Below are 20288 nucleotides of genomic sequence, written 5' to 3' on the forward strand. Positions count from 1 at the left end.
GATTGATTATCGCACCACAGACATTCGCTTTTGCACGGATATTTCTCACAATCATTGAGAATCTCTTAGCATATCAGCCGGGCAGTCGTTTGCGCAGCGTACAATGTACTCCGCCTCCGCTATGTGGATACATGCCACGACATCTTTGCTTCCAGATCCCTGTGCTACTGCACTTGAACCCAATCAAGAAACATCCCGTAGTGTCTTCGGTCACCCAAGGAACCTCCCCAATCACCGTGCCCTGAAGCCCTCCAAGCATCCATCATTCTCCCCGAGGATAAACAAGCCATAATTTGATGTCCCCGCAAGGTACACGACAACCTCTTTGTCACAGTTAGTGATCATTAGCGTGGCTTGCCCATAAAACCTTGATAAAAGATACGCAGTAAATAGCAAATGTCCGCCCAGTGATGCGATGTCAATAACTTCCCAATTAGGCTCCCAGATATTCTAGGATCAGTGTACTTTCTCCTTCCTCCGCAATACTTGACTTTTGTCATTAACTCCCCAACGATGTATCGCCTATCTTGCATTGCTTCATGTTGAGTTGGGTTAGCAAATCCTCTACATATCTTCTCTCACGGCGTGATGAAGATCCCATCAGTAATTGATGTACTTCAAAACCAAGAAAGAACTTCATCAAACCCGAGATCGTATACATGTGAATGTTTTCATCATTTCTTCTCCTCGAGTGATTGATCGGGGTCCCTGACCCACTTGTATACACAATGTCGTCAACATAGAGATCGACTCAAGATACAATTCCCATCCTCGCTTTCTTCTTGTACAATGTATGCTCGCCATTTCTTTTCTATACCCATATCGCTTGAAATGAGCATCGATCTTCCCATACCATGCTTTCGGGCTTGCTTGCCCGTGAGAGACTTTTCTCCAATCGATACACCATGTGTTCTTTTCCCTTCAATTGAATATCCTTCTGTGTTGTGGCTAACGTAGACCTCCTCAGAGAATTTCTCCATTGAAATGCCGATTTAACATCAAAACCTGGATACAGGCGTGTTTGAGCGCAAGAACAAGGATAAGTCTTACTGCCTCAAGTCTTGCAACCCGCGAGAAGACCTCCTCGTAGTCTCAGACCGCTGTCTGACGTATCCCTTGGCCACCAACCCCGCTTTTCAGGTGTCTCAAGATTTCACCATTAGAATCAGATCGGACCTTTGTACACCCATTTCCTGGCCCAATCGCCTCTTCCCAACTCGAGCTCGGGCCAGTCCTACGTATGGTTATTCGAATGGTCGCCAGTTTCGCATCCATGGCCTCCTCGCCACCCGACTGCCTTGTTGCTTCCCCAGGACTATGAGGTTCACCACATGGAGAGCACGTGTAATTGTTATAGATATCTGTTAGGGACCTCATTCTCCTTGGTGGTGAACTATCTGTGGACTCTTCTGGTGAAATAGAATTTGTTATCCTTTCACTGGTACTTGAAAGACCTCCACCAGATGTTGCTCCTCCCCTTGTGCCTCTCCACCAGCCCTTCATTGCTCGCCTTCGCTCTCTTTGATCTCCGGGATCTCTTCAATGGTCGACGGGTTCCCACCACTGTTTGCGAATCCCACACCCATCGAGAACTCTCGCATGGAATGTTGCATCTCGACTAATAGTAACCTCTGGATGTCGTGTCTGTAGACTTTTTGTAAGCTTTGGATTCGCGGACGATAGCCCACAGACACTGCTTCAGCCTCTTCTCATCCAATGTCGCCTTTTCGTCGAAGTAGAACGAAACAGCCAATACCAACCAAAGACTTTTCGGAGTAAAGCTTACATTTGGTTTTTCTCCATGCCACACTCATAAGGAGTTTTGTCACCCGGCGCTTTGTGTTGGCACCGGTCGATCGGGCTACCCACGTAGCGTAGCCGGCCTCTCGGCCCTGCACCGGCTGACCGGGAGGCCACTCACATTTGAGTAAGCACCCTTTGCCATCTCAACGACTCTGCCTACGTTTGCTTGCGCCTCCACCACACCGCTTGTTGTGGTGTGTGGGGCGCCGTAACCTCCCTCTAATAGCCAAGCTCTCCTCACATGATCCATTGAAGGCTTGCGGCGTGAATTCTCCCCGATCGCTTCTCTAGCACTCCTTCCTTGAGCTTCCCTTCACGTTTGCTTTCCTCGACCCGGTCAAGCGATGGAACTTCGAGAGGTGCTCAAAAGCCTCTACGTTTGTCTTCAATAAACTATACCCTGAGATTTCACTCTGGGATATCATCTACAAGTAAAAGAGAAAACTTTGTTACCTCGTAGAGTTCTACACTCATGCCGCATGAAATCCATGTGAACAAGCGCAAAGCAGTCGAGGTTGTTCTCCTTGTGTCATTCCTTGGCAGGAAATGCTCGTTCACTTTGCTTGCCTTCCCAATTGCACAAACTTCTGCACCGAGGGCCGTCCTTACTGCTCGAGCAGAGTCCCAGCCTATCTCCTTCGATGCCAAAGACGAGACTTCTATGGTTCAAATGCTCGTCTAGATCGTTGGCGCCGGCGTCGGGCGCCCATGTTCATTCGTGAGCCACATTAATTCTCCTCAATTTTGGTGAGATCCCGAGAACAAGTTATTGTGCCTACGTATCATCACCGATCGCCATATCACCACGTTTTCTCATCCTTGATCTCACATCTTCTTTCATGGCGAAGTTGAGGCGAGAACCCTACGCGAGATGTGTCGCAGCAGCTTAGGAGTGTGTGTGAGCGAGTCACCGGGACCAATCGCGGACTCTGCGGGTTGCTGAGCTTCCCGTGCCACCGCTTCCAGAGTGCACCGTGCTCCACTCCAAGCACAGCATGGGCTGCTGTCATTTGCCAAAGGCGAGGCCGGGGTTTTTCCCGAGACTCCACTCAAGATTGACAAACAAACTTCTATCTCCGTCATGTGGTTGGGAACACCATGGGTCGCCCACCATACCATACACCATTTGAGGGCTTCATGGTTGCACTGGCTGGCCATAAACAAGTGCTCGGATCTTTTGCTCTCTCTCGCAACCATAGAGGTCTGCGTCTACGCTTGCTCCCTACTCGGCATTCGGCTGTTTCATGTGTCCAAATTTTTACGGTTAAAGCATCAGTATGTTTGCTCTTTGTTGTCTCCATTCCATCCTCGTGCGGCGCGCGCCTTCCCTCTTCCTCCTCGAGGAAAGCTACTCACTTCCTCCGGTGGGACTCCCATGCCCTGGGCTCTAGATGTCAAACTCTCTCCCTTGGCACCCGAGGTTGTGCTCTCGCCTTCTGACGTAGTGTTGCTTTTCCTCTCTTTCATACTAAATGATCTGTTCACTCCGACTTTCATGAGCTTGGAGAGAAACCACCAAAGTTTCGTCCAACAAGGTCCCAGTTGTCATGTCGTCTCGGACTCCTCAGCATGCGCTGCGCCACATGGCTCGAACTTTAGCGGAGCCAAGCCGCGAGATCCTTTGGACACGCCGGCCTCAGTAGTTTGTGTCCAAGGGCTTTGATTCTGTCTACTATCACCACTACTCGATGAGGTAGCTTTGAATACTCCTCGCCATCTCTCCATTTGGAGTAATGCTCGAGCTTTGGCCTCAGCGCACTTTCTCACGGTCATCGCTTCTTTGACGCTCGTCGATGCCCTTCACCATCTCCCCACTGCGGCATGGTGTCCGCCTCCTCGATCCGGTTGAGGGCAGTAGCGCGACCGCATTGTTGGATGAGGCAGGAAAAGTGCCTTTGCATCCTTCTTCTGTGACCTCCCTCGGCTCTTGCTTCGATCGCTTCTCCTTCCGCCCACCCTGCTCGCCTCACCGAGGCTCCCAAAGCTCTGAGACCGCTACGGTTTTCATCCTGCACGCGCCATCGTCCATAGTCTTCTCCTTTGAAGCGGAACACAAGCGTGAAGCAGGCTCCGGACTCTCGGCTGCCATCGTCTCCAACAAACGCTCGATACCACCTTGTTGGAGAGTAGCATCACCGGCACCACCTGAAGGGTCCACGCAAGAAGAACAGAAAGAAGAGTTTGGAGACCAAAAGATACCTGATTGAGAGAGATGATTTTTTACTGACTCTTGACCTTCTTCTTTCATTCAAAATGCCTTTACATATTAATAGCAACCATACACTCTTCAAATTCAAAAAGTCTCCTCATTAAACACTCACCCTATTGGCCAGCAACACACAATATCTCAAAACCCCTACTGGTCCTCAATCCTTTAAACTTAAGATACTAGCATTATAATCCCCACCCGACCCATATGAAATTCATCTTCATACCAGATACAGTGCCCCATCTCATCTCTCCATTCCTTCAGCATGGTTCCGCTCCACGCATTCTCACTACTCATCCCAGCATGGTCAGCCGTCAGCACTCGCCCACGCCGCGCCTTAGTCACCTTCAATCACCCAATCACCACTAACAAGGTTCTCTTAGGCTCCGGTATGCCAAGGCTTCCATTTTTATTCCTTTTGGTACTAGAGAAGAACCATATCATTCTTCGGCCTTCCATGCTAGACTCTCGACTCATCAGTGTCTTCTACTTCAAGTAGCTAATGGGAACATCATCCATGTTGCACTACTTTCTCAAGATATTTTTCCAAGACTTAGCCACATTCTCAACTATCACGTATGGTGATTATTGATTGCTTCTCTCATCATCCATATCCTATAAAAGAAACTAAAGATAAGAGAAGGTTTCCTTTGTTATTTTCAAAATGTTTGGGAGAAAATGGGAAGAGGCTCCGATTGGTATTTCCAATGTGGTGCTTCTCTTTTTCCATGTTTAGTCAAAGATTGAGGCCCGGCAGATTTGGCGTGATGGAGAATCTTCACAAATTATTATAGCCATCCATCAAGTTTAGGGGTTTTAGATCATAGTTAGTGGGAATTAATTCCTCGTGGAATTGGTCGAGGGAGATCAACGATGCGGTGGAGAACATGACTCAACCTACGACCTTGATGCATGTCCTCCACAGCGCAGTTTACATAATGGTTTCTGCGCCCGCGTGTTGACCATTAGACAAAAAGATCAGTTCCACATGTCAAACTTATGCGTGCATTGTCTCACAGTGGAGACTCCCCTGTGGTTAGGGTTCGACTACCACCCTCTCGCGACCACCTTGGCCTCGGTAGCTTCCCCATCCACGAAGGCTTCTGTGGTTTTAACTAGGGTCCCAACACCCTCAGTATCTTCATCACTCTTCATCTTGAGGGAATTGTTGATCTTCCTTAAGGGTTTCAGTGATATCTTTCTACAATCGCAGATGCATTGTTCCTCCTCTGTGTCGCTCTCGGATTATTTATCAAAGAGGGCACAAAAGGAGTAACATGCCATCACTAGGGTTGGCAAAATTTCGGGTCCGTATAACTACTACTATAAATAAATAAATGTGTCCTGACCAGTCCCTAGTTTTTAAAACCGGACAAACAAAATTTTGTCTAAAACTGCTATAAACTATATTTAACTTCACCCTAAATATTAAACTATAAAAATAATTTAATTCACATTAAATGAAAATATCCAACAATCCAAAACCCAAATCAAAATCATACAAAATTCCATGTCTTAATAAAAAAAACTATATAAGTTTGAAGATTTTGGAAGATTGAGCTTAAAACAATTGGGCTTTATGATTTTTGGGCTTTTAAAATTTTAGAAGTATAAAAGCCTAGTTGTCCGAATTTATTTGTCCGACCTCGCCCGGTTTAAATCGGACAATCAAATACTGTCCAAACTCTAGCCCTGAATTAGCACAACTTTTGTCCAAACCTTTTATTCTGGTCGATTTAAAACCTGGGTCGGCAAGCCTGACAAAGTAGTTTTCGACCCCTACCGTTGACAAACTTAGGAGTACAACTTGGTTTCACTATGCCCAATTCTTCAACAAGAGAAACAGAAGCTAGGGTTTTTATATATAGAACAAGGACAAAGACTCGAGTTTTACCATACAAGCATCCATAGAGGCCCCATTGATGAGGTTATGTGAGGTCTAATTCAACACAGACTCTTGCAAATCTGGCTCTTGATCAATCCAATGTTTGATCATCCACTTATAGGACTCAATCGAATTGTGAGCCTATTGTTTCGAGGATTTCTCTAGCCCAAAGCTCGATGGGGAGGTGGTAAATTTTTAGCCAAACTGTTGTTGTTTCAAGCTTTTCAAAGGGCAGCTGAAAAGACTCCCTCCATGGAGAGAAAGTTGCAAGATCCATCCAGCCCATTGTCCAAGGGCCCTCCCATAGCAACACTGCCTTACTCGTGACTCGCGATCTAATAAAGTAATAACTCGCTGGGGAGGTTAGCAACTATAAAGCTTTACATGCTAGCTGAGAGACTTGCTATAGTTCATTATCTATTGTGACCGAGCCTCGGTAGTATATCTTTTTCAAAGTGGGTCTTTCCTGGAGATGGATGGAGGTTCGAATGAATTCCTGAAGTCTTTGAGCTCACAATATTAGCCCAGGATAGCCTGATCTTGGTTTTACCTCTGGGCTGAGTATCTGAGAGGCCCCAACGAGGGCTCAGCAACCACCCCCACCAAAGATCAAATGGGAGGGAAGGGTTGAAAAGAAAGTGAGAAGTAAGGGGAAGCATAGAAGAAGTGCGCTCAGGCACTCAGACGCTCAGGTCTGGCAACTTGACAAACAAAATATTGGCAGCATTAGAAACGATGTTGCCCTTGGTTAAAATGGAAAAATCCAAGTTGGGACCAAGTAAATTATAAAGCATCTTATGATCCAGATTGTCTCCCTTCAATCAAGTCTCAAACTTTGAATATTCTCCAAAATCCATGTCCAAATTGAGTAGTCAGCTTGTAGGCTAAAGGAATTTCAAAACACCATTGATCATTAAATAAGGAAATAGAGTGCTGATTAACAGATTGAATCCAGAGATTTGGTTTAATTAGATCAGCAATTTTATAGAAAATCTAATAAACCAAGAGCAATTAATTGGGTGATGGAAAAGTTGGTTATAAGTTGAAACATATTTTGATTTTTAAATTTTCACCCAAGCAACCTCCTTGCAATTCAAAAAAACTCATAATATGCTTAACAAACAAAGCAAAACTGGCCAATTTGAGATTTTTAATACCAAGACCCCTCTTAGATTTATCAAGAGTAGCAATGTTCCAACTCACAAGATGGATGCTGCTACGATTGCCATTGTAAACCCAAAGGAAATTCCTAACCTGCCTAGAAATTGAGTCCAAAATATTATCCAGAAGAAGATAAGAAGAGAGATAGTAAAGAGGAACTGAAAGATTGGAACTATTGATTAAAATAACTCTACTAGCTTTAGAGATGGAGTTGTGATTCCAAACAGCAATAGTATTGGAAATATAGGAAACCATAGGGCGAAAGAGATTCAAACTGAGCCTTTTGGGAGATATCATGATTCCCAAGTAAGTAAAAGGAAAATTGCCGATCTTAAAATTTAAAATTGAACTAAAATTTTGTCACACTTTTTTACTGGGCCAACTAGGAAAGTAAACTATGGATTTAGAAAAGTTAGGCTGCTACCCAGTCAACTGAGAGTAGATGGAAAGGCATAGATTACAATTTCGGTCAACTTTCCTATTGGCTTTAGTCACCAAAAGAAGATCATGCATACATAAAGATGATTGAAATTAAGGCTCAATATAGTATCAAATCCCTTTAATCATATTCATATCTAGAGATTTATTGATAATGGAAGTTAAATTTTGAGATGTAAGAATGAAAAGATAAGGAGATAACAAATCTCCTTAGCGAAATCCTCTTGATAAAGAATTCCAACTAGAGGGCTCGCCATTGATGAGCAAAGAGAACCTAGCAAAAAGCTAGACAGTGCCCCGATCCAATGAGACCCAAATAGGAGGGGAAATTCATTTTAATTAAAGTGGCAAGAATAACATTCCCAACTCGAGGTGTCATGCATGCTTTTTCAACATCAATTTCGACTATCATCCTAGGGAGGGGTTCGTATAATCATGTTCAATAGAGTGTGCCATCTCCTGGACAGAGCAAAAAATGTTGTCTATAGGGCAATGCCCCGCAATGAAACCGGATTGCTCTCTACCAATCAAATTGGGGAAGACAGTTCTAAGTCTATTGGCCAAGATCTTAGTAGTAATTTTATAACTAGACATTACAAAAGATATGGGGCGAAAAATCGAGACAACTTTAGGCTTATTCTTTATAGGAATTAAAGCGACATATGTATTTCCCAAGATTTGGGAAGAGAAGTCATGCGAGTAATCAACAACATTAAATAAATAGTTACCAATATCATGCATCGATAATATTATGCATTTAAACTATCGGGTCTAGGCTTTTTTCCAATAGGAAAAGAGCAAAGAGTTTAAAAATCTCAATTTTAAGAAACAGGTCTAATCTGATGAGAAACCTTGTCAAAATCTGAAATGCACTTAAGATCCCTAGGAGAGCATGCAAAAATATCAGAAATAGACTGCTTACTATGCTCAAACCACAAATTGGAATAATGAGCCAGTAAGCAATGTCTCAATGTCAAATCTACCAGAGAAAGACATTACCCTAAAACATCTAAAAATATGAGTAATCTAATTTTTATGTCTATGAATGCTAGCACTATTGTGAAAGAAGCTAGATTTAAAATCACCATTTTGAACCCACATCAAACGAGAGAGTTGGGCCCATTTCAAGGAGTTCTGATGAAGTAGAGCCCTATGCCTATTATAGAGGACATGAAAGTTACAAGAATCAAGAGAGACATGATCGACAATAGAATCAGAACCCTCTAACTCCTAATTTTAACTCGTTGTCACTAATATTTATATCTCAAATAATTTAAACATGTTGATCTCCAATGAATGAGCTTGGTCTTAGTACAATTGACATCGTGTGTGAAGGCATAAAAGAGGACTACAATTAGCATTAGACTTCCAAAAGTCTATTAATGATCGCGATGACATTTAGGGATAGTCAGCTCAAAATTATCAAAATAAAAATCTGATTTTTTTTCTTTCAAAAAAGCAATGAGAAGCGACAAGAAAAAGAGGATCATGATCAAAAGAAAGACACAGTAAATGAGAATTCAAGTAAGAACCAAAAATTAAAGGGTCCAAAGAGGGTTAGCTAGACTATCCGGTCCAACTGAGGTCACCCGACGGGCAAGCCCCCAATTGTCCATTACACTAGGTGAAGTCCACCCCACATACCCCAAATCAAGCAAAAAGATTACTAGCAATAAAAATCTAAAACAATTAGCTCTCGTCCTCATGGTGAGAAAAAGAACCCTTGTGCTCAGATGCAGAACAAATAGCATTGAAATCACCCATAATGAGCCGAAGATTTAGGATAGAGATTCCCCGAGAGTTCCTCCCGAGCTTCCTATGAGCACCCACCCTCCACGACCATTATACACGTATGAGAGTCTTCAATTTTTAGGAAGTCTGACGATATCACCAAGTGAACCGCAACTCGGATGTCGCTAGGGAGTGATAGAACCAAAAAGATCTCTCCGCAAAAACAATAATACCACCAGAATAGCCAACTGCAGAATATCCACCCCAAGCCTAGTTCTGAAACTTGTTAGTAAAACCTCTTAATCCTATCAACATTGGGCTCAAGTCTTCACTACAGCACAATCCAAATAAGGTAAAAAATTCTATTAATTGTGTTTGCACCCGAAACACTTCTGCATTTCCAACATAAAACCGTAAGCGCTTTAGTTTCAAAAATACAAAAGTGGGGCAAAAAGAGATAGAAAAAGTCATTAGACAAGTATACTAAGTAGTTCTACCAAGAGAAAACAAGAGAAAGGGTAGCACGGATGATCAATTCCCGCGAGGAACACACTCCATTCATCCTTTCTTTTCAATAGCCCTCCTCAAAGAATTCAAAAACTTTTTAGCTTCCTCTTGATATTCAACATGCATCATGTTATCATCGAGGCCACCAAGATCTTCACCATCATTAATGCCTTCATCATCTCCCTTAGATGTGTCCGAAGATGTCTCGGTCTCGATTGCCTCATCTGAGCTTGAGCATAGTAAAAGCTTGAGACACTGATCCACTATCAATAATAGAGGATTATTGCCTCATAAACATCCTTCGCCCTAATGAATTCTCAAATGAACAAAAGCAACATCTCAACATGTACAACAATGTTTATATAGTATCTAGGCTAACAATGAAAATCGAAATGCGGACGTATCAATTTCATCTGCATAATGTACCCAAACATAACTTTGAGCTGTTTTTCATATCGGTGAGTCAAAGATTTTTATTTATTGATATGATCAAACATTGAATGAAAAATTTTTAGCCAATGTTGTAAAATCTATATATAAAATTTGAGACAAATGGATCATATGAGAACTCTCATGATTTCCAAGGAGAGCATCAATCACTTCTTCTCAAACTTGAATGATTGTTCCGTCTTAATCAATCGAGTAATTAAAAATTTTTAGGAAATAACAACCATTAATTAACTTAGTATAAATCTTGGTCAAGTCCACCATTTATTTGCATAAGATTTTAATATCGTATTAGTCCCTCCATTATAGTCAATGCACCTTTTGATCCCTCTATTATAATTTATCTGCTGGAAGTCCCTTTATTTTTCTATTTGAGAAACGTCAGTCTCTCTCTCTCTCTCAAACGGCCATCTGTTTTTCCATCCAAAGCGCTGACATGGCATTAATCACATTTAAAATAATATTATTAATTGCCCATAGGTTAGCAATGTATTAACTGTGATTAACTCTATCAATCGGGTCTAGATCTCATTTGGATACGCCTAAGACCTAAAATTACATTCTACTCTTGAGAGACATCCACCGCAGTTGTAAGATCATGGTTATGTGGCCTCGATGCCCACACCGTAGCGTAAACTCATCATTGATCGGCCAAAGACTTGAAAAGTAACAAACACTATTGTTTAAATTAATTGTGATGATTATGTTTCTATCACTATTACAGTGATAATTTGTGACAATTTTCATGTACGCTACATTAAATTATCACTATTAATATATTAATAGTGGCAAAATTTCTTTGTGTCCAATGTTCACATTAAAAGCTATATAAGATTTTTTATGTCAAAAATTCTTGATGAAAATGATGTATAATTGTGAAAAATATTTGTTTACTATAATTTTTCATATATTGTGATGAAAGTGTCTCATCACTCAATATATATCTTTTGTTACAACGGTTTTGTCATATTCTAACCATTTAGTGCCCACTAAATATTGCCAGCAAAAATTAAATTTCTTTAACAATGTTATTGGGATTTTATGCTAAAAATTTAATTGATACAATAGTTTGGATTAGTTGTGAAATCTAATTATTTTGTCACTATTACAATTTCAATTGTGTCAATTTAGTATTTATCACAATTATACATCTTATCTTTTGTGTAAGCAATTTTGAATACAGCCAAATACGAGATATATAGTTGTAAAAATTATATTGTTAATAAATTATTAAAAAGTCTATCCCTACCCAATCCCTCATAGGTTATATATAGAAATTTTTAAGTGATTATAGATAAAAATTTAAAAGGTTTTTAAAATTAAAATGTAACATGATTTTATCAAAACAAAATTACTATTTTATAAATACTTTCAAAATAATATATTAGATACTAAAAATTTGTATTAAGCCAAAATATTAACCTATTAAAACATTTATAAGTAACTATGCCCAAATGCTACATCATCATCATTGCATTAGTGTAGCCCCACATCTATCAATGCAAAGAGGAATACCTATATATATATATATATATGCATCAATCATTTACCAAATAAAACAACTATTTTTCTACATTAAAATACCTTTAAAGCTACAAAAATATTTAGTAAAAAGTATAAGATTGGCTTTCTAATCTAGTTTTAATATACCAAATATATTATGTTTGTACTATAAAGAATTATGACACCCATTTTTTCTCAGAATTTCGATCATTTTGTCACAAACATGAAGTTTTTCTTTGATATTAAATAACACTATTGTTTTAAGTTAATTGTGATGATGTCACTCAAACTATTATAATTGTGACAATTTAGACTCTCTCACAATTACGCTTATCACTATTAATATACCTATAGTGTCGTAAATAATATTTTCATTTGTTGTGATGAAAGTTTTATTTTTTTGTAATCACTTTTTTTGTCACAAAAATTTTAACTATTTAATGTCTACTAAATGTTGTCACAAAAACTACTAAAGTATGTTTAACGTTTTTTAGGACCAAATTCGATATGTGTGTGTGTGTGTGTGTGTGTGTGTGTGTGTGTTTTAAAAGGAAAAATATATTTAAATTTTTAAAAATATGAGATAAAAATCAATGTATATTCTCCAAATTCATTGTTTTAGAAGTTGTTATTGTTTTACTAATCCTCAAAATTTATATTTTTAAAAGGATAGAAAAACAAGCTTTTTTGAATTTAGATTATACCTAGGATTTATAGTATATAGAAATTTAAAAATTTAAATTAACTAGAGATTATAAATCTCACAAAAACAAAAATTTAGATAATATAATTTTTATTTAAAAAGATATATATCCTCAATGAACATAACACATAAAAGAATAAAAGCTGAAGATTGTGAAGTCTCGAGTCATTTTGTGCCTATGGAGATCGATAGTAACGGTTCGGCTTCATTTGATTCGGAGAATTAAAATGACTCAACTTGCTCTTGATGTAAAGAATTATGTTATTGATGGTCACAATATTAGCTTATTTTTCTTTTCTTAAATTATTTTGCTTAGTTTATGCGATGGATAAGTGTTTTCTTTTTCGATACTTTGAATATTAAGTTCAGGTTCATCATAAGAATATGTTATTTAGATTTTGATTATGTGATTTTCCTTTTTTTTTAATGATTGTTTATCTATTGAAAATCACAAAAGCCAAATGCAACATGAAATTTCTCTCAAATGAGAAGAAATAATGGTATGAAAGTTGTGAATTAAATTAGAATTTTTTAATTTTTAAAATTATTTCATTGGTTTCTTTTTTTTTCTAGATGTGCAGAATAAGCATCAAGGAAAGAAAATAATATTAAAGTCCCAACAAAGTAGTCAAATTCTAGTAGAAGTTTGAAGTGAAAAAGCAGAAGATTCAATGCATAGCGGAGTACTTCATCTCCTAATTTAGGATAATTTTATATTCTTTTTCTTTTCTCAAAGATAATTTTATAAATTGTATTTTGGATATTAAATTTCTAATTTTATATATCCAAAATCTGAATTCCTGAATATTTTGATGATAGCTATTTATTGATTTTCATATAATTTTAAATACTTTATTTTTCTTGGGTAACAATATCTTAAAAGTAGCATTAGTAATGAAATCTGTTCACCAATAAAAATATTACTATCGACAAAAATGTTTTGTCACTATTGCATTTTTGTCAACAATATTATCACAATAAAATTGATTATTGTGACGCTTTTATTTGTCACTATAGCCACATCAATTTGTCACAAATACTAAATTTATTAGTGTCATGAAATTTGTCACAAAAATATGAGTAATTGTGACCATTTGATCAAAATGGCCACTCTTGTATTAGCATCGAAAGTATTTGTGAGAGGAGCTAACAACTTCTAAAATTTGTTATTATTAATAATTATGACTAAAATTATTACTTTTTAGTGATAACTTTTTCTTAACGCTAAATATACAATTTGTTGTAGTGCTACCATCACAAGTGGCGTCGATGGGTCTAGGTGATGTCTATTTACAACTAGCATAATAATCATAATCCAAATTTTTCTAAATCAATGTATTTACATGAATTCTTCTATCGGATTCACCATTGCATTCCCGCCAACAGTCGTCATTTTGAAAGGAAAACTTGCAATCTTGAGCATAAATAGTTGTGCAGCGATTTAATCTAATGAAATTGTTTTTTAGTTGCAGCATTTTATTCTCTTGATTAGTAAATGTTGATAATCGTGATGAAAACAAAGCTTTCATATCATGAGGATAATCACTAAAAATTACAAAATCAAGAAACCTGGAGATAAAATGTATCAACATGAAGATCAATAAGTTTTATGAATTTTTATTTCTTAAAAAACAAAACCATGTATGAAAATTTTATACTAGTCTAAAGCAAAAGTTACAGCCAATTTTGTTGTTATGTGATCTGCAGTAATATTTCTAAATCATTCATACCACTTAGCATACAACACAATCCCAATTACACCTTGTTTCATCTTAAACACAACTCATCAATTTACAATCATCATAGTTTTGCTAAATTAACAGAATATTTTCATATTAATGTGACAATTAGTGATGCTCTAGACCTAATAATTTGTTTTGTATTTATTGATTGCAATGGAATGAAAAAGTATCATATCATGAGCAGTAATGTAAAGTTCAATTTTTCAATCTCCAGAATCACAGTTTCTAATGGTTGAGCATCAACAATTGAATGTAACCAAAATAGCCCTGCAAAAACATAGCAAATTATCTATTTACGATCATGCTGGAGGTTATTATTCTAGGATGCATGACCTTCATTAGTGATGGTGGATGGGTCTTTGGCTAAGCAACGGCGAGCTTCGTTTGTGGTAGTGGGCACCGGTGAGGGCGACATGATCTTATGCAATCCGGATAGATGGGTTCTCTCACAAAAGCCCACACTTCTAGATCACACGCCGGAATTCAGAAACAACCTCTTCTTCCTTTCCAAAGTGCCGACTAGGGTTAGAAAGGGAGAATAAACGGGTTATTAATTGCATAAGAGAAAATAGACCAATAGTTATGGTTTGAAAAGTAGTCATATTTATATATAAACTTTATAAAGCATAATTACACCATGCCATTAATTAAGAAGGTACATGATTTGTATATGACTCCAAGAGCAATATTGTCTGCAATCCATTATAATTTTGATTAATTATTGGTATAATTCCCTAAACAGTCTCTCTACTTTTTCAAACTTACCCTTTTAGTCCCTTTACTTTGAACTGTAACATTTCGGCCCCTCTATAATCTTAATTTAGCGATATCAGTCCCCCTAACCCTAAACCATAAAAAAAAGGGACTAACATGTCTCATTTAAACATTGTAGAGGAACTAAAATGTTACAATTTAAAGTGAGGAACTAAAAGGGTAAATTCAAAAAGGTAGAGGGACTATTTCGAGAATTACACCTTAATTATTCGATTCTATTGAATTTTAATCAAAATTTAAATTTAAGACAAAACTTAATCCAATTTACAATCACTTCATCCCATGATGTAAAATTGTAAATTAGCAATTTTACACCTACATTCAAACTATGGCTGATTTTCAATTCCTTCAATCATGGCTCTTTAGGTCTGTCCTAACTGGCATTAAGAGCATATCAAATGATGTGGATGATATTTAGTCAACCCTATGGTCCCACTTCTTAGCCTAATCGAACATGAATAAATAGATCATTATATACCTTTCAATTATGATTACCATATATGTATAAACCTCTCATTATTGTATCCCAATCGAGTGAAACCTATGGAAAACATCAAACTCACTAAACTCGATTATATGCAAATAATAATAGAAGAATAAGATTACCAAACAAACTCCTTTGTATCTCACACAATTAGTTTGTCTACTTTGGCCAAGGTCTTTTTATCTTACCTACTCATGCTTACATAAGATACAAACTCATTTACTTCTAAAAGAACAATTTTTTTTTTTTTACAATCACTCACATTTGCTACTTGCCCGACATAGAAGTACTTGAGGTTGACCATATTAAAGGGTAAAATTGGACACTAACTACTCTACTACTAATAAACTAGACATCACAAGCACATACGTGCGTGATTATGATACCTTAAGTCTAAGGTCCACCTCATATAATCATTATCAATAATTTCAATCATTGATGATTTAAAGAATAAACTCATATGATTGGATTGTAGTGAATCATGTTCGAATACACCAATTCGATTAATATATCTATGACATGTTGCCACTATCCCATCGCTTTTTAATTGGCACTTTTTGTCCAAAGCATATGCTATAGGCAAATTCTTATGAAATTTTTAACACCCAACTAAAGATTTTCATATTTATGAACTATTTAAGTATATAACTACTAAACCCTTCTAATACCTTTCTCCTTATGCTATAAAGAGTAGAAAATGTTCATAATTTATTAAAATACATACCAACACAATATTTACATGAACATTGAAAGAAATGCCTATTATTAATAATCATAAGTATATATAAATGAAATGCACTGATACAAATATTCTCATGGGCATTCAAGAACGTACTCCTAACATGTTTAAGCTTAGCTAACCCTAAATTTTAATCCAATTTTTTATGTGCAAAACTTATGCTCGTCCTGTCAACCATAATTAAGAATGAAAGTAATATTTAAAAATATTATTTAAACTTCTACACCATCTGGCATACGCCAGATACCATGCGTACTCACCACGAAGCCTCGTCAAAACAGTTGGAACACCTCTCTTTATCAAATGTGAATACTCAGAATGAATTTGGTCCTTCTTTAATCAAATATTTGATTTACACTTGTATCCACCATCTGTCTCTATAATTTGGATCTCTTGGCTATATTTGTTAAATTCTAGTCACTGACATTGCTAGGAGATCTCGGCCCAGAGCCATTATTTGGAAATATATGGCTAGAACAAAAATTATCGTGATCTTTCAATTATCTTGCTATGCCTTTTCATACTGTTATCTTTAAAATTGCTAATATATTTCTCTCTTGGTTTCCCACAGCTTCAAACCCTCAACAACAAACTCTTAACGAAGCATCTCAAAGGATCAAGCGCTCCCACAACTTCATGAGCGCAGAGTCATGAATATCCAGCGATACATGATTCTAATATAGTCCCTTGAGTAGTCTATTTTTCCCGCAACCCTCAGCGGGCACGCGATTCAGGCAGTAGTCTTCGCACTGTTGCTCTCTCTTTTTAGTTTCCTCCGCCTTTTTCCTCTCTTCTTGTTTTGAATGCCTCATTGCTAGTAAGAGAGCCTCAAACTACTACTTTCATTTTTGTATTTGTTTTACTTTTGTGCATTTGTCTTGTCTTCTCTCTTCTGCTTTTCTTTTTAATAAAATTGTGATTTATCCACTTTAATAAAAAAAATTGAACCTTAACCCAATCGGGATTAAAGGACAATTAGAAGTGGATGACCAAAGTAACATTTAAAAATATTATTTAACTATGCAATGTCACACTATTACACTATTTTGAATTACATATATGATTTAATTAGTTAAGCGCATGTAGGACTTTTTATTCAAAGATCATGGACTTGGCCATGCTAAGATAACTTTTGATGGGTATTTAGAAAAATTATTTTTCATTGGCTAACTTTATTAAATTTTTTTATTATAGATTTGTTTTAAGTTGAAATTCAACTCAAATATCTTGTCACTGTCTGAATCTTCAATAACGAGCGAAAATTATTGTTATTATTTTTAAATAGTATTCAACAAATGTGGACGTATATGTGATTAGTTGAAGTCTTGTGTTATATATTTTTATATTTCTATGAAATTACATGATCAAACCCTCGCTTGGGGCCAACTTTTTACAAATATATTGCTAATTTTTATGAACAAAACGCGCATCAAAGCCTAAAACGTTTACTTTGACGGAACTTAAAATTTCAAAAAGACCTAGAGCACCAAATGAAAATTTCATACCCTGTTTCATCATCTCCAGAATCATTGTTTTATATATAATGAAAGCATTGTGAAGACATGCATTAAGTCAAGTGACAGTAGTCTCAGTAGTCTCATCTCTCTCTCATGGCTCCTATCAACTTCTTCCTTTCTTACTTTTGCCTTGTGGCATCACAGCTGCCTCACTCTCACTCTCAAGTTCATGGTAACTGCATTAAGACTGAAAGGATAGCCCTTCTCAGCATCAAAGCAGGCATGTGGAGTAACAACAAAAGCTTTCTCTCATCTTGGACTGGTCTGCTGACTGCTGCAACTGAGGGAGTGTCCTGCAACAATGAAACCGGCCATGTCACCAAGCTTGATCTGCAATACCCTATTATGATCCCATTCATCCATACCACCACCAAGTAAGTTGAACTCTTCTCTCATTCAGCTTCACCATTTAAACTTCTGGATTTTGAGCAATAACGACTTCAAGGTTTCCCCATCCCAGACTTCATTGGCTCTCTGCCAACCTGACTACCTTAACCTCTCTAATGCTGAATTCAGTGGAATGCTTCCCATACCTTTGAAACTTATCATGCTTGTGCTATTTTGATCTTAGCTCAAATTTATATCTACAAGCTAATGACCTCCACTGGCTCTCTGAAATGACTTTTTTGCGTTACCTTGACTTGAGTGGAGTGGACCTCTCTAACGTGCATGGTTGGCTTCATGACATTAATATGCTCCTCTCTCTTGTCTTGAAACTCTCTAATGCTGGCATCTCCGAGTTGGTGGTATTCATGGGTACTACTCTGCTTCATCATCTCAACTTCACATCTCTTCGTGTGCTTGATCTTTCTATGAATTATGACCTGAACATCCACTTTGCCTCAATGGTTGTTCCATCTCACAAGCCTTGTTCATCTTGATCTTTCTATCTGTGCTCTGTGCTGGCAAGTTACCGGTCACCATTGGTAACTTGTAGCTTTGAGATTCTTGAGCTTGACTCAAAACTCTTTTGATGGAGTGATTCCAGAGTCCATGGGAAATCTTGGTAGCTTGGAGAAACTTGATTTGTCAGTAAATAAATTCAATGGAAGCATTCCTGAATCTCTGAGCAATCTTACAAATTTAGAGTACTTTGATTTGTCCAGTAACCAAGTTCAGGATTGACGCCCGCAAGCATTGGGGATCTAAGAAACCTGCAATACTGATTTGTCGAGGAATATGATCAGTGGAGCTGCTTTCTCGGTTTCCTTCCGGCAATCTGCACACTTTTGCAGTACTTCACAGTGCTCTGAGGCAACAATCCCAGTGGTAATTACCAGGAAACTATAGGAAATCTTGTTCACCTTCAGTTCCTAGATTTATCCAAAAATATGATGCATGGAAAGTTGCCAGAGAGTTTTGGTAATCTCAGGCAATTGCAGCAGTGGAGAATGCCGGGCAATGGCATCACAGGGAAATTACCAGAATCTATGGGAAAGCTCTCTAGCTTGCAGGAGCTCTGATTTATCCAAGAACAACATCAATGGAACATTGCCAAAAGGCATGGGGGAACTTGTGCAAGTTACAGACTCTAGATTTTGCAAGCAATTCTATCAGTGGAGCCACGATGATCTTATTGATGGATTGTCTAAAATGCAGGGAGAATAAGGATTTTTCTGCTTCGAAAGTAGTATGGGTCTAAAACATTGCGTATGGGCAAACAACAAGCTAAATGGAACAGTCCCAGAAAACATCGGCCAAATTCTCAAACTGAGCCTACTGCATCTTCTTCAAATTCTTTGATGGGTGTCTTAACTGAATCTCATTTTGCTAATCTAGTAAGCTTGTCATATTTGGACTTGTCCCACAACTCATTGCAAATTGAATGTAAGTGAGACTGGAAGCCTGCTTTGCCTGTTATATCATCAGAATGTGTTCTCTGCAAAGTAGGCCCCTGGTGTCTCTAGGTTTGGGGTAAAACTCAAACGCATTTGGGTGACCTTTTGCTTATCAGATGCTGAGATTTCAGGCACATCCCCCTCATGGTTTTGGGATCTAAGTGCCATTAATCCCGTATTTACTCAATCTATCAAACAACAATTTGGAGGGGCGGCTACCAACTTCTATGAAAATTACAGGTCTTCTTTCGATTTAGTTCAAACAGATTTGAAGGCCCATCCCTGGAGCTTGACCCCACTGCATTGTTCTGTTGGTTGATCTCACCAACAACTCATTCTCTGGGTTTTATTCCTTCTTACTTCGCAGCTACTAATAACATTAAAGTTTTCTTTAGCTCATAATCATATCAATGGGAAGCTATTCTGCGCCTTTCTTTTGTAACTCCATCTCCTTGGCATTGCTTTGATCTATCTAACAATGATATGTCTGAGAACTTCCCCATTGTTGGAATTCAACATCAGCTTTGGAAATTGTTGATTTATCTGACAACAATTTCACAGGTAAAAACTCCTGATGGCCTTGTGTCACTCCCCCAATCTCCGGTCCTTACATTTGAGAAACAATGACTTCTTGGAGGTCTCCTTTCTCCTGAAAATGGCCAACAAGTTGGTCACTCTCGACCTTAGTGAAATAAACTCTCTGGTACCATACCAACATGGTTCGGAGAAAGCCTTTCATCTTTTAATAGTGCTCAGCATGAGATCCAATTTATTTGAAGGTGTCATCCCGAGAGCAATTATCAAAAC

The sequence above is a fragment of the Dioscorea cayenensis genome, chromosome 2 (genome assembly GCF_009730915.1).
Source record: "Dioscorea cayenensis subsp. rotundata cultivar TDr96_F1 chromosome 2, TDr96_F1_v2_PseudoChromosome.rev07_lg8_w22 25.fasta, whole genome shotgun sequence".
Taxonomy (NCBI): Eukaryota; Viridiplantae; Streptophyta; class Magnoliopsida; order Dioscoreales; family Dioscoreaceae; genus Dioscorea; species Dioscorea cayenensis.